An 11314-nucleotide genomic window follows, 5' to 3' on the forward strand; every position below is an offset into this window, starting at 1 on the left:
ATTTAACCTCCATTAGTCTATCTAGCTCTTTTTGAACCCTGTTTAAGTCCTAACCTTCACCACATCCTCTGGCAAGGAGTTCCAGAGACTAACTGTGTGCTGAGTGAAGAAAAATTCCTTTTGTTTTAAACCTGCTACCTATTAATTTTCATTTGTTAGTCTCTAAGGCTTTGTCTAGACTGCAGGCTTCTTTCAGAAGAAGATTTTCTAGAAGAGATCTTCCAGAAAAACTTCTTCCGCAAAAGCGCATCAAAAAAGTGATATGCTTTTTTGAAAGATAGCGTCCACAGTACTGTGATTACTATGGATGGAGTGGCTACCAGGGTACCTGTGCTTTTCCTTCCTCTTCCCCGTCCATACACACCTTTCTTTCCCCGTCGAAAGAACTCCCTCTTTCCCGGTCCATACACACCTTTTTCCAGAAGAGCTCATTTGGAAAAAGGCTTCTTTCTCATAGAATGAGGATTACCAGTGTCAGAAAAAAGCCTATGTTCTTTCAATTTTGTTTCAGAAGAATGCGATTGCAGTGTGGACATAATTGAAGTTTTTTCAGAAAAACAGCCATTTTTCAAAAAAAACCTCTGTAGTGTAGACATACCTTAAGGTGCTACAGGACTACTCATTGCTTTTAAAGTTACAGACTAATACAGCTACCCCTCTGAGATTTTTAAAATAAAAGTTATAATTCCCCAACAAAATATCACCCTAACAAAAAGACTAGAATCCTGTTTTCTAAAACACTAAGAAGCTGATTGGACACTGTGTCCCTGCTCAAAACAAAGCACAGAAGGTCAGATGTATAAAGGTTTTAACTGTTTAAAGATGCAAATAGGAGCCTAGTTGGATTTTAAAGAGTGCTAAAGTGCAAAACTTTGATTGAACTCAATTAATCAAGTGGGAGTTAGGTGCCTGTGCATTTTTTAAATTCTCACTTGCCACCTATCTAATTCTTTAGGCCTATGTACCTTTAAATAGCTAGCCTTTAAGCATGTGCTTAAATCCTGAGCTTAAGCATTTTGCTGAATAGGGATAGACAGAAGCATGTGCGTAAGAACCTCACTCTATTGAGGCATTAATCAACTTTATAGCCTGCAAAATCATAGCACTAGAAGAAATATTTTCCCATTAGAATGAACTGGATTATTTCCTTCATTTGTGTGCAATAAGTAATATTTTCAAAAGTACATTCCCAATTGTATTTAATGTGTTACAATGTTTTCTGTGATATTAGACATCATTTTCCATAAGATTTCATATTGCTCAGGAGAGATATTTTGGAGATTTTTGAATAGATATGCTCTCTGGTTTTGGATTTATATTAATAATAAGTTGTAAGGAAAGATGTAATGGGCCAAAAACACACACATACACACACACATTTCATCAAAGCAGAGAATTTTGGCGAATGTGAATACTCAGTAATTCAGTCTTATGGGAATGATTTCTTTCCATATCTGATTTTAATATGTTTGCACAAACTGAATGTAGATCTCTATATTCTGTAGCATTCTTCCTTATTTCTTCTACAATGTCTGTTTTTAAAACTTGTTATTACGGACAGAAACATTTGACTCATTATGAAAATCCAGTTATTGCATTAAATAATAATGGTGATTTTCTTGTTGCTTCTGTTGACGATACTAACTAACTAACTAAACTACTTTTATGTGCAAGTGGCTCCATTGACTTCAGCCTAAGTTTCTACAGGATAAGTCTCTGGATCTATTTCAGCAGAGACATACATTTATTCCTAGGCAGATTCTCTTTAGAGGGAGGCCAGATCTACACTACAAACTTGTATCGGTAGAACCATTTTGATCAGGGGAGTGAAAAATCCACTCCCCTAAGTAATGTACTTATACCAACCTATACATTGGCTAGCCTGCGGGCTGCTTTTTACCTGCCCCTGATCTTGATTAAGCTGAGTCCACTTTGTAACCCATATGGAACTCAGTGTATCTAATGCGGGAGAATGAAGGCCTGAAGGAAGCCTGTCAGTATTCAAGCCTTGGTTCCAAGTAGCCCAGATATTTCAGCCAGCGTGCTTAGAAAGCTAAGCAATCCTCTCTGGAATTCAGCACATCTCATTTTGCAAAGACTGGGAGTGTTGTTATCTTTAGGGGTCACATTTTTGGCTGTTTACTTACTTCATGCCACTTCATGCCCCCTTTTCCAATACTTGAAAGGGTGAATCACACAGAAAGGTAAGGTCCTGACACTTGTCTTTTCTTCGCTTCTGTAAACCAGTGTGGCTATACTGAAGTACCTGGAGTTTTGCCTATTTATACCAGGATGTGGCCTTTGAGTCCTGTCTCAGCAAATGGCTGATGTCTAGACTCAAGACACTTATTGTTGTTTATTTTTAGTATTACACCAGGGCCTAGAGGCTCAAACTAAGATAGAAACCTCATTGTGATTGGTACAGTACATAGACATAGAAAGATTCAGTAATTTCCCACACAGAGCTTACAATAGGAATAGACAAAACAAAGACTCGGAAAAAGGAAATGTTATCTGTATTCAACAAATGGTCAACTGAGGGACAGAGAGATTAAATAACTTGCCACAGTCCCAAATAACCAGGAATTAAATACTGGTCCCCTGAATCTCAATCTCATGTCCTAACTACAAAACCTCCTGTTTTCATTCTTACAGTGATCAACAACTCAAGAGACACTGTTGTATTTTCTCAAAAAAGGCCAGAAAAATGGATTTGCTAGTTTAATTTGTATAATCTTTTTACAGAAAAAATGGCTTTCAAACCAAGGCTGTGTTAATGTATGATTTATTAAAAAGTAGTATCCCCAGGTGTGCTATATTCATCACAGAAAGAAAACACACCAGAGTCAGACCCTCATTTCTTTGAAGCAGAAGCATGTTTTTTAATCTTGTTTTTCCTGGTCTACACATATTCTTCTAAACAGCAACAAGGGGAGATTTGGATTTTCAACAGAAAAAAACAACACAACATACATTCCACTGAATATGTGCATACAGTTTGATGTGTTTCATGTTAAAAAAGACTGAGAGAGAGACACTGATAGGTATTATCTTTGGTATGGGAATTTATGGCCATTTTCCTATCTATAGTGTATTTGCATTTTGAAAGTGTGTTGAGTATTTGTCACACTCATTTGTCGCATCTTGTCTTAAATTAGATCATAAACTCTTTAAGGCAGGACAGTATCTTCTTTTATATTACATGCTTGTTTAGAAGCTAGCACAATGAGTTTCAGATCCTAACTGGGAATAATAATATAATAATTAATAGTCTTCTGGATGGTTGCCATATCTACACCACCATCCGACACTGTGGTCAAGTGGGGAACAACAGCCTATGAGCCTCATAAGTGTAAGCACCACAGGATGTCCCACCCACAGAGGTCTGGACTGGCAGAGCCTACCATGTTACCTGATTGGTCTAGGCACACTATTTAAGGCATAGAGAAAATACCTGGAGGTTGTATGTCCAGCTAGGTGCATCCCCAAGTTGCTGCTGCTGAGAGGTTTTGTGGAACACTCCTGATACACTGCCCTTCTCCTGGTTTCTGAAGTCAGCCCAGCTCCTGATAACTTTTCCTGTTGGGTTTCCTGCTCCACTCCTGATTTCATTCTGTCTCTGCACTGCTTGCACCACTAGCCCTATTCTGGCTGACTCACTTGGTTCCAGCCCAGAGTGATCATTCAAACTTGATTCTGACCAGATCCTGTGGTGTTTTGCTAGAATGGACTGTTGCTTTTGGCTTTGACCTTGTAGACTGACTTCAGCCCCACCCAGGCATTGGCCTCCATCAGTGGCCCATAGCTGTGGTCCTGACAGTAACAACAAATCTAGGAAGCAAGTGTCTTTTTTGTGTTAATAGAATCTACATCAAGATGGGGATTGTAGAAACAGTACTTACAAATCCTTTAACCCCCTTCCAGTTAAGAGAAAAAGGAGAGGTGAGGGATTCCTTTAATTCATGGCTATCTCTGGCAAAATTATTGGCACAATAAGACACTTTTCTTTTCCTTCTCTTGGCACTAATTGCTTCTCCCCCAAAATCCAGAGTATTCTCAAGAGTTGTATGTGCATCTAAAATAGTTAATAGATACCCATTATTGCTCTCTTCTAACATTCTTGCAAACAAACAAGGACACACAGCTTGTAAATGAGAGGAGTAAAAGCATATTAAAGGAATGAGGCAGACTTTGTCATCCCACACCTAGGCACAACGGGATGCATTACGGAAGCAGTTAGAGGCATTCCATCAAGCCAAGGTATCAGAGGACACATGGCCTATTTCATCAATAACTCAGTGAGTTTCTATACATTTCCAGTTTCACATTTCTTCTAGCTTTATGTTCAAGCATTCTTGATCTAATTTATTATTACAATTTTGCTAAGAAAACCCATATAAATTCATGTGCAATGCAATTCATTACAAAGGAAGGTTGAAATTATAACTTTGTTTTCTATCAAAAGTGACAGCCAAAGATTTCAGACAAAACAAAAATATTATTAAGCTCTTAAGGATTTTAAGTTTATGCCCAAATCACTAAAAAGATGTGTGTAAGAGAGTTTGCAAAAGGTTCTAGCCAAACAAGTATACCTTAGATGCAAGTGATGTCTGGAGAGGTTAGGGAGGCAAAAATGGCCACCCACGTGGGTGCAGTGTGGCAATAGGGCTTGATGTAAATATGTTTCTTGTGCTTTCATCCCTGCCTTTCTCACTATATGGACATACGAGAGACACACAAGTACAATGGAGGCATTTTTTCTTTGCTCAACAGGCTTCCCTACCATCGATTACAAGTAGTCCCATGGCACCTTAAAGACTAACAAAAATTATATATAATGTCATGAGCTTTCGTTTGTTAGTCTCTAAGATGCCACAGGACTACACGTTATTTTTAATCTTCTGAGTATGTTTATCATAAAACACCAATTATGTCACTAGAATTTAATTTGAATTCTAGTGACATAGTTGGTCACTATGTCTATGTGGTTGACAGTGTGTCTATTCATATGGTTTTTCTCTGCACCCCAAACACCATTCATCCCACAAAATGTTCATTGCTGTAGATTATTTGTACCTGGAAAGTAAAGGACAAATTCTACTAGGAATAACAATATTCATTAAAGTAACAGTCTGGAGTTATAAAGTAAAATACATTTCTATTGATAAAATGAAAACCAAGACATTGCCCACAAAAGCTCATGATACTATATATGTATTTGTTAGTCTCTGCTGTGCCACAGGACTACTTACTGTTTTTAAAGTTACAGACTAACAAGTCTGAGAGACTTTTCAGAAGATTAAATTATTGGAAAAAATCATCCACTCTGAGAGAGACCCATATTACTATTTAAGCAAAAATGGTCAATAATGACATCAGTATACATTTTAAATATAATTTTGTCTTTTCAACATCAGTTTTTACTCTAAAAATATCACCAAAAAGAAAGTGACCATATTTTCAAATACTTACTAACTTCCATAGTGTTTGAAGATGGCACAGATATTCTCAATTTTAAATTATCAGAATCTGAGCCTATGCACATTTTGTTGTGAATTTGAGACTAATTCAATTTTCACAAAAATATTTGCGCTTAGAAACAGGACCATTTGTGTGTAAACTTGTTTTAACCAGTGATTTCTCATCTTTTTTTTTCCAGTGAAAGAACTGGTTTTGGTGAAATTTCGGGAAAGCACACAATTTTATGGCCATAAAATTAGCTAAAAGGAAATTGTGTAAGTGCCACAAACTGTTTTGTAACATTTTTGTCCCCAGTTTTGCTATGTTCAAATATTGTTTTAATGCCCACACAGAAATTACACAAGTTGAAGTCATAGTATTCAATCCAGTTCAAGTGACTTTTGATTTTCTAGCTTTTGTTAGAACTTATTTGTTTTACAGGTTTTTTAAATTTGATTTTTAATTTAGATATTAGTCTCTTTCTTATGTTTTTCCTCTTGTGCTCTGGCTCATTAACCCGGCCAGTTGACCTGCATCATTCTAGTGTTGACAAAGATAGGCAGTATGAACCTTAAACTGTCATAAACACCTATAAAATGTGACCTTACTTGAATGCAGTGATGAGGGTTTGACAGCATTACACCAGTCATCTGATAAGCTCAGGTCAAAAGTCACTCAATTGCTTGCCTTTTGTTTGGGTGTCAAAGAGCCAAAAGCTTTTCATGATTTTAATAAGCAAATTAACCAAATACTTATACTATACTGCATGTATTAACTCCTTGGTAACTGGGGTTTTTATGAAGCCATCTTTCCAAAAGTCAGACAACAGATATTTCAGTTTGTGAGGAAAGTAAGACGTCAGTAATTTTTTCTGTGACATATTTAGGATTCCTTTTATTCTGTTTGCTTTACTTTCTAAAGGCATATTAATATCTGCCAAGTATGCCTGATGTAGCAAAAAGAATGCATTGGACACATGCATTGGACACACGCTCTAACATCTGATTGTCGAGGGTTGTGCATTAGGTTGGAATGTCAACAACAGGACTGTGGAATTAGAAAGACTATTTGAGTGTTACCCAAAGCAGAAGGAGCCCAGAAATTATCTCCGGAGTTTCACTGTTTTAGGCAATTTGCTTCATAAATGTCACCAATTTATTTGGCAACATTTTAAAGATACTTATTATCACTTATGTGAAATAGTGTTGGTTGTACCTTCAAAGCATATTGTGAATATTAATCCATGAGGCTTCATATGCACATAACTACTGTGCAGTAGCTCAATATGTTCTATTTATTATTCCCATTTTACATAAGAAGTAGTAAAGGCAAAAAGACTATGCAGTGAGTCAGTGGTCAAGCCATGATTAGAACACTGGAATCATGACTTCTAATTTCCTTGCTCCTCTGGATCATGCTTCTATTTCTTATATTACCTGTTGGAGACCAGATGCTCAGGAGGTATAAATTGGCATAGCTCCACTGTCAACAAACCTACAGCTATTTGCATCATCTGAGGATCTCCAGCCTACGTTGATTTACATTAGTTTAAGACTGTTCCCACTGTGCTGATCCAGTGCCTGGCTCTGCTCAGCAGGCTGGATAGGACGGCCATGACCTTCTGTCCTCTCTACTCCTCTTTGCTTTCCTTTTTGGCATTTCCTTCTCTGTGGAAGTGTGAGTGAGCAGATCCAGTGCTCCCCAGGAAGAGGAAGTGTGGGGATTCTTGTTGTAGGATATCCTTGTATTGCCATATAACTGGAGAGAAATCTTTAGCTCTCTCTGCACAACTAGCCAATTGGCTTCTGCAATTTTGTTCATTGTCGTAATTTAAACCATTATTTTGTGTTAGACATTATATACCACTTTTCATGCACAAATCTCAAAGTATCAAAGTTCTATACAAAAGTGACTAAGCATCATTATTCTCCTTTTACAGATGGAGAATATGAACAGAAGGAGAAGTTAAGGACCTAAACCAAAGCCTCCCACTGGGAGAGAGATACCCACGGACTTCAGTGTAAAGGCTCTTGACGTCAATGGAAATGAGGCCTTGCCAAGAGTCAGAGGCAAGAAAGAGCACTCGTGTCTTCCATCTCTCAATCCAACTCACAACATTTCATATAGTTATTTCAGTAGAGTGGTCATAATTGTTATGCCTGCCAAACCAAGATATGTGCTTTAATCGGGACATATTTATCAGGAGATGGCTAGCTCCTTGTCATTTTCTATACTATTTTTAGTTGAATTTAGTTTTGTGTTAGATTTAATTTTTGTTTGTTGGTAAAATAACATTTAAATCCATTTTTCTGTTTCAAATCCAGACACATAAAAGTGCCTAATATAAAGGTAGCCCAAAATGCATTTCAGTCGAGCTGGTTGGGAAAGATGCCAGGCAGGGTTGTGTATTTCCGTGGGGAAAGGTTCAATGTTGTTGGAAATATATATCCAGAGCCACTTAAATGAATGCCCCTCCTAGCCCTACAGTAGGATGGAGAGTTATCATTCAGACAGAGCACAATACAGCTAAGAAGAATGTAAGGCCTGTGGAGCACGCGGGAAAACCCGTCCTGTCACATAAATTATAAACCCTCGGCATTTCTTAGTAATTTACGTAATCCTCACTTTATAGAGGATTCTTCTGCTGGGATTCATTGCTGGCTTTCCAACCAGTAACCACAAACAGTCCCTCTTCTCGACTTAAAGTAACAGTCACCCACAGCCATAAACATACAACCGCAGTCACCCTACAAACTCAAACAGACAGCCATAAAAACCTCACATACTTCTAAATCTTTGCCTAAAGTAATCTCTTCCTACATCATGTCATAAAATACCGTCTCTAGTCTTTAAGTTCTCTGGGACAGGGATCCTTGGCAGGATTTTCAAATGTATTGACTGCCCCTGAAAATCAGGCTTCCCGTCCTTATCTATATATTTTAGAAATGTGCATCTGTCTGTGGCTGTGTGTCTTTTGTACACGATCTCCAAAACAGTAAGAGCTAAGACCACCAAAAGTGGTATGCGGCTTCCTCTTAGCCTTATTTAAAGCCCAGTCAGGGTTTGGTTGTGCCAAGAAAATGGGAAGTGCTGGGAATGGGACTATTTTCTGTAACATGGAAAGGCAGGAGCACCGAGAGGAGGAATGTGATACTGACAGTGGCTATTGGGGGCAGGGACCCCAAAGGGGAGGGCTATACTGCAGAGCAAACACTGGGGGAAGCTGCACCACCAAGAGAGTGGCCAGCAAGGTTTGGGCTCCACCATCTTTCCTGCCACCAGACCACGTAAGTAGCCTCTCTGCCCCAAATGCTTCTTCTCAGCCCTTGCCTTCAGAGAGTGGGGGGAAAGAGAAAAGGCCTCTAATGGCTGGAGGGGCTGGCAGCTGGCCCCTTGCAGCTGAGGGTAGTGAGCTGAGGGGGAGAAAAGGCCTCAGGTGGTTATGGTAGGGGAGAAAAATGCCTTGCTGGATGGAATGCCTCGCCCTGAGCCCCTCTTCATCCCCCCAACACTTGTTATCACCCCTCCCCCATGCACCCAGCCTCCTGCCCCTCACATTCTCAAAACCCTGTGCTGACTCTTGCACCCCCCCCCACACCACCAACTCCTTGCCCTGAAGGACCCAGGCAATGCCAGGTAAGTCTTCTAGTTCTTTATATAAGGTTTCATTGGCTATCTATGGTACCATGTACAGTTATTACATAATCCTTCTAGTAAACAGAGATGTAGATACGATCAAAGATGCAACAAATACATTCCTGAAGAGGCTCCCCCAACATCATTTGGATTCCTTTTCATTTTAAAATGAAATCTAAAAAAACCCAAAACAAAATCAGAGAAAACTGCTTTATTAACAAAAGCTATTAAAGTAATCTAAACAACACATTAAGCTTTGCTGGCACAGCACTAAACACAAGAAGGAACATGCACTAGTCAATTAGGTTCAAGACAATTTACTGTATTTTAAGGTCTTATGGCATCCCCCTTCTCCTCTCTGTTCCCGGAGCTGCCGTTCTTTTTTCAGTTTTGGTGGCTGAAAAACAAATCATCATTTTAGCAGCTAAGGGATTGCTATGAACAATTGGTCAGATAAACACACCAACAGATATACACTCATCCACCTGGTTTGGAAGCAGACTAAGGGCTTTGATTGTACATTGCCATAACAGTTATTGTAGGGCACATCCAGAGATGATTCCTGCCAGGTGGCATATACCCCTAACTCAGAAAGTAACTGGAATGTCCTGTGCTTCCTGCTTGGGGAAGAAGCAGTACCAGCTGCCTAGAGCAGGGGGGAGGTAGCTGTCCCTGTATCCCCTCCCAGTAATAAAATACAAGCTCTGTTTATTGAGCTCATGCTAGCGGCCATCTACCCTTCACTTCACTTCGCCTCTTAATGATACTCCACCAATAAAGAGACCATGAGGTCATGCAACATGATGCTAAGTCCCTGCTGTTTATTGCTTAATTTTAGTGAAAGGGCATGTGGTGGCTGGCTTTATCCATTTCTATTCTAGATGTGGTGTAGACTTGAGCTACTGAGAGGAAAGGCAGAGTTGAGGGTCCTATGAGATTAAGACATCTGGGCTTTTTACCCATCCTATTTCTCCTGGCTATGTTTATGATTTGCCATAATGTCATGTAGCATGAGTTGATAACTGCATGATCAGAACAGGTTAAACAAAGATCACTGTGAACCTACATCTAGGGAGAAAGGAGAATGAAGTGGAAGAATGCCCCCAGAATATCTTTCTGTAGAGGAACATAATGGAAATCCTAGTATATGTGAATTTACCCTCATCCTTTTGCCAGGTCATATAAAAAGAACATCCAACACAAAGTATCTTGGGCATTTCTGATATTAATCATGCCCAGCAAAATGTCTCTTAAAGGCCCCTACAAGGTTATGCATGTTTGATGTCAAGAAAGGCAGTTTCTGTAACCTGGCCAAGCAAACGACATCGAGACATTCTTAAGTCAGATTTAGAATGGAGCTATCAGTGTTCACTAGATTCATAAATTAGTTCTCCCTGTTTGTTTATTTTGGTCAGTTTAACAGAAAAACCCCTTGATTACATGTATGTGACTTTATGTATGTGTTTAGTGCTGTGAATTTATAGTATATGATGGTCTAGTATGCATTCACACATGCATGTGCAGATGTGATCACAGGAATATTTGTTTTATGTGGGGTGCCTCTAATTGTTAAAATGAAAACATCCAAGAATCTTAAAAAAACATTTCTTTAAGTGGAACAAAGGAAAATACGAATTAATGTCTGACCTCACCTGACACAAATACAGCTATTAAATGGGACTAACAACCTGCACATGCAACAAAGGTTATATCCAGTCATTAAGAGAATATACCTTACTATACAATTAGGACACATTACAAGTCAGCCTGCAGTTATGCCAGAGTGGGAGTGGTAAAGGGTAAAAGAATAACTTACACATCTACATGGAGAAACCCTGACAACGTCTGAAGAAGAATATGAGGCTGTGACTTAAAACTTCCTGGAAAGTGCTAGAGTCCATGGATGCCAAGAGATGGAAACTACAAGCAAGCCATAAAGTGAAACAACACATAAGAATTCCAAATACATACGATCCATTTGTTCCATGAGAAACAGCAGACTCACTTACAAGACAGTTCTTAATGATATTTTCATTGTGCTCTGTTAATGTCAATGATCCTGCTTTTTTATATGGATCTGTAGCTCTTCAAAAATAAATCTACCAGAGGGTTTGTTTAGTTTGCAAAATAACAGATGAAATGAAAGTAAAAAGATAGACCAATGACAACTTGAAACTGGATGAGTGTTTCTTTCTCCCCTTTCTGACCTGTAACAAGT

General features: G+C 38.8%; 1 long non-coding RNA gene across 5 annotated transcripts in view; it reads left to right on the plus strand.

Moving 5' to 3' along the window:
• LOC102451360 (uncharacterized) overlaps positions 1-10223 on the plus strand; it is a 156913-nt gene extending 146690 nt beyond the window's left edge. For 3 of the 5 annotated variants that reach the window (XR_012895715.1, XR_001368554.3, XR_001368555.3), the window contains one exon: positions 7400-10223. This is a non-coding gene — a long non-coding RNA (uncharacterized LOC102451360). Of the gene's footprint in view, positions 1-5659; positions 5736-7399 lie in introns of all 5 variants that reach the window. The other 2 variants (XR_332318.4, XR_001368551.3) reach the window with 1 other exon arrangement.
• Positions 10224-11314: the final 1091 nt, after the last annotated feature.

Source organism: Pelodiscus sinensis, chromosome 14 (genome assembly GCF_049634645.1).
Source record: "Pelodiscus sinensis isolate JC-2024 chromosome 14, ASM4963464v1, whole genome shotgun sequence".
Taxonomy (NCBI): Eukaryota; Metazoa; Chordata; order Testudines; family Trionychidae; genus Pelodiscus; species Pelodiscus sinensis.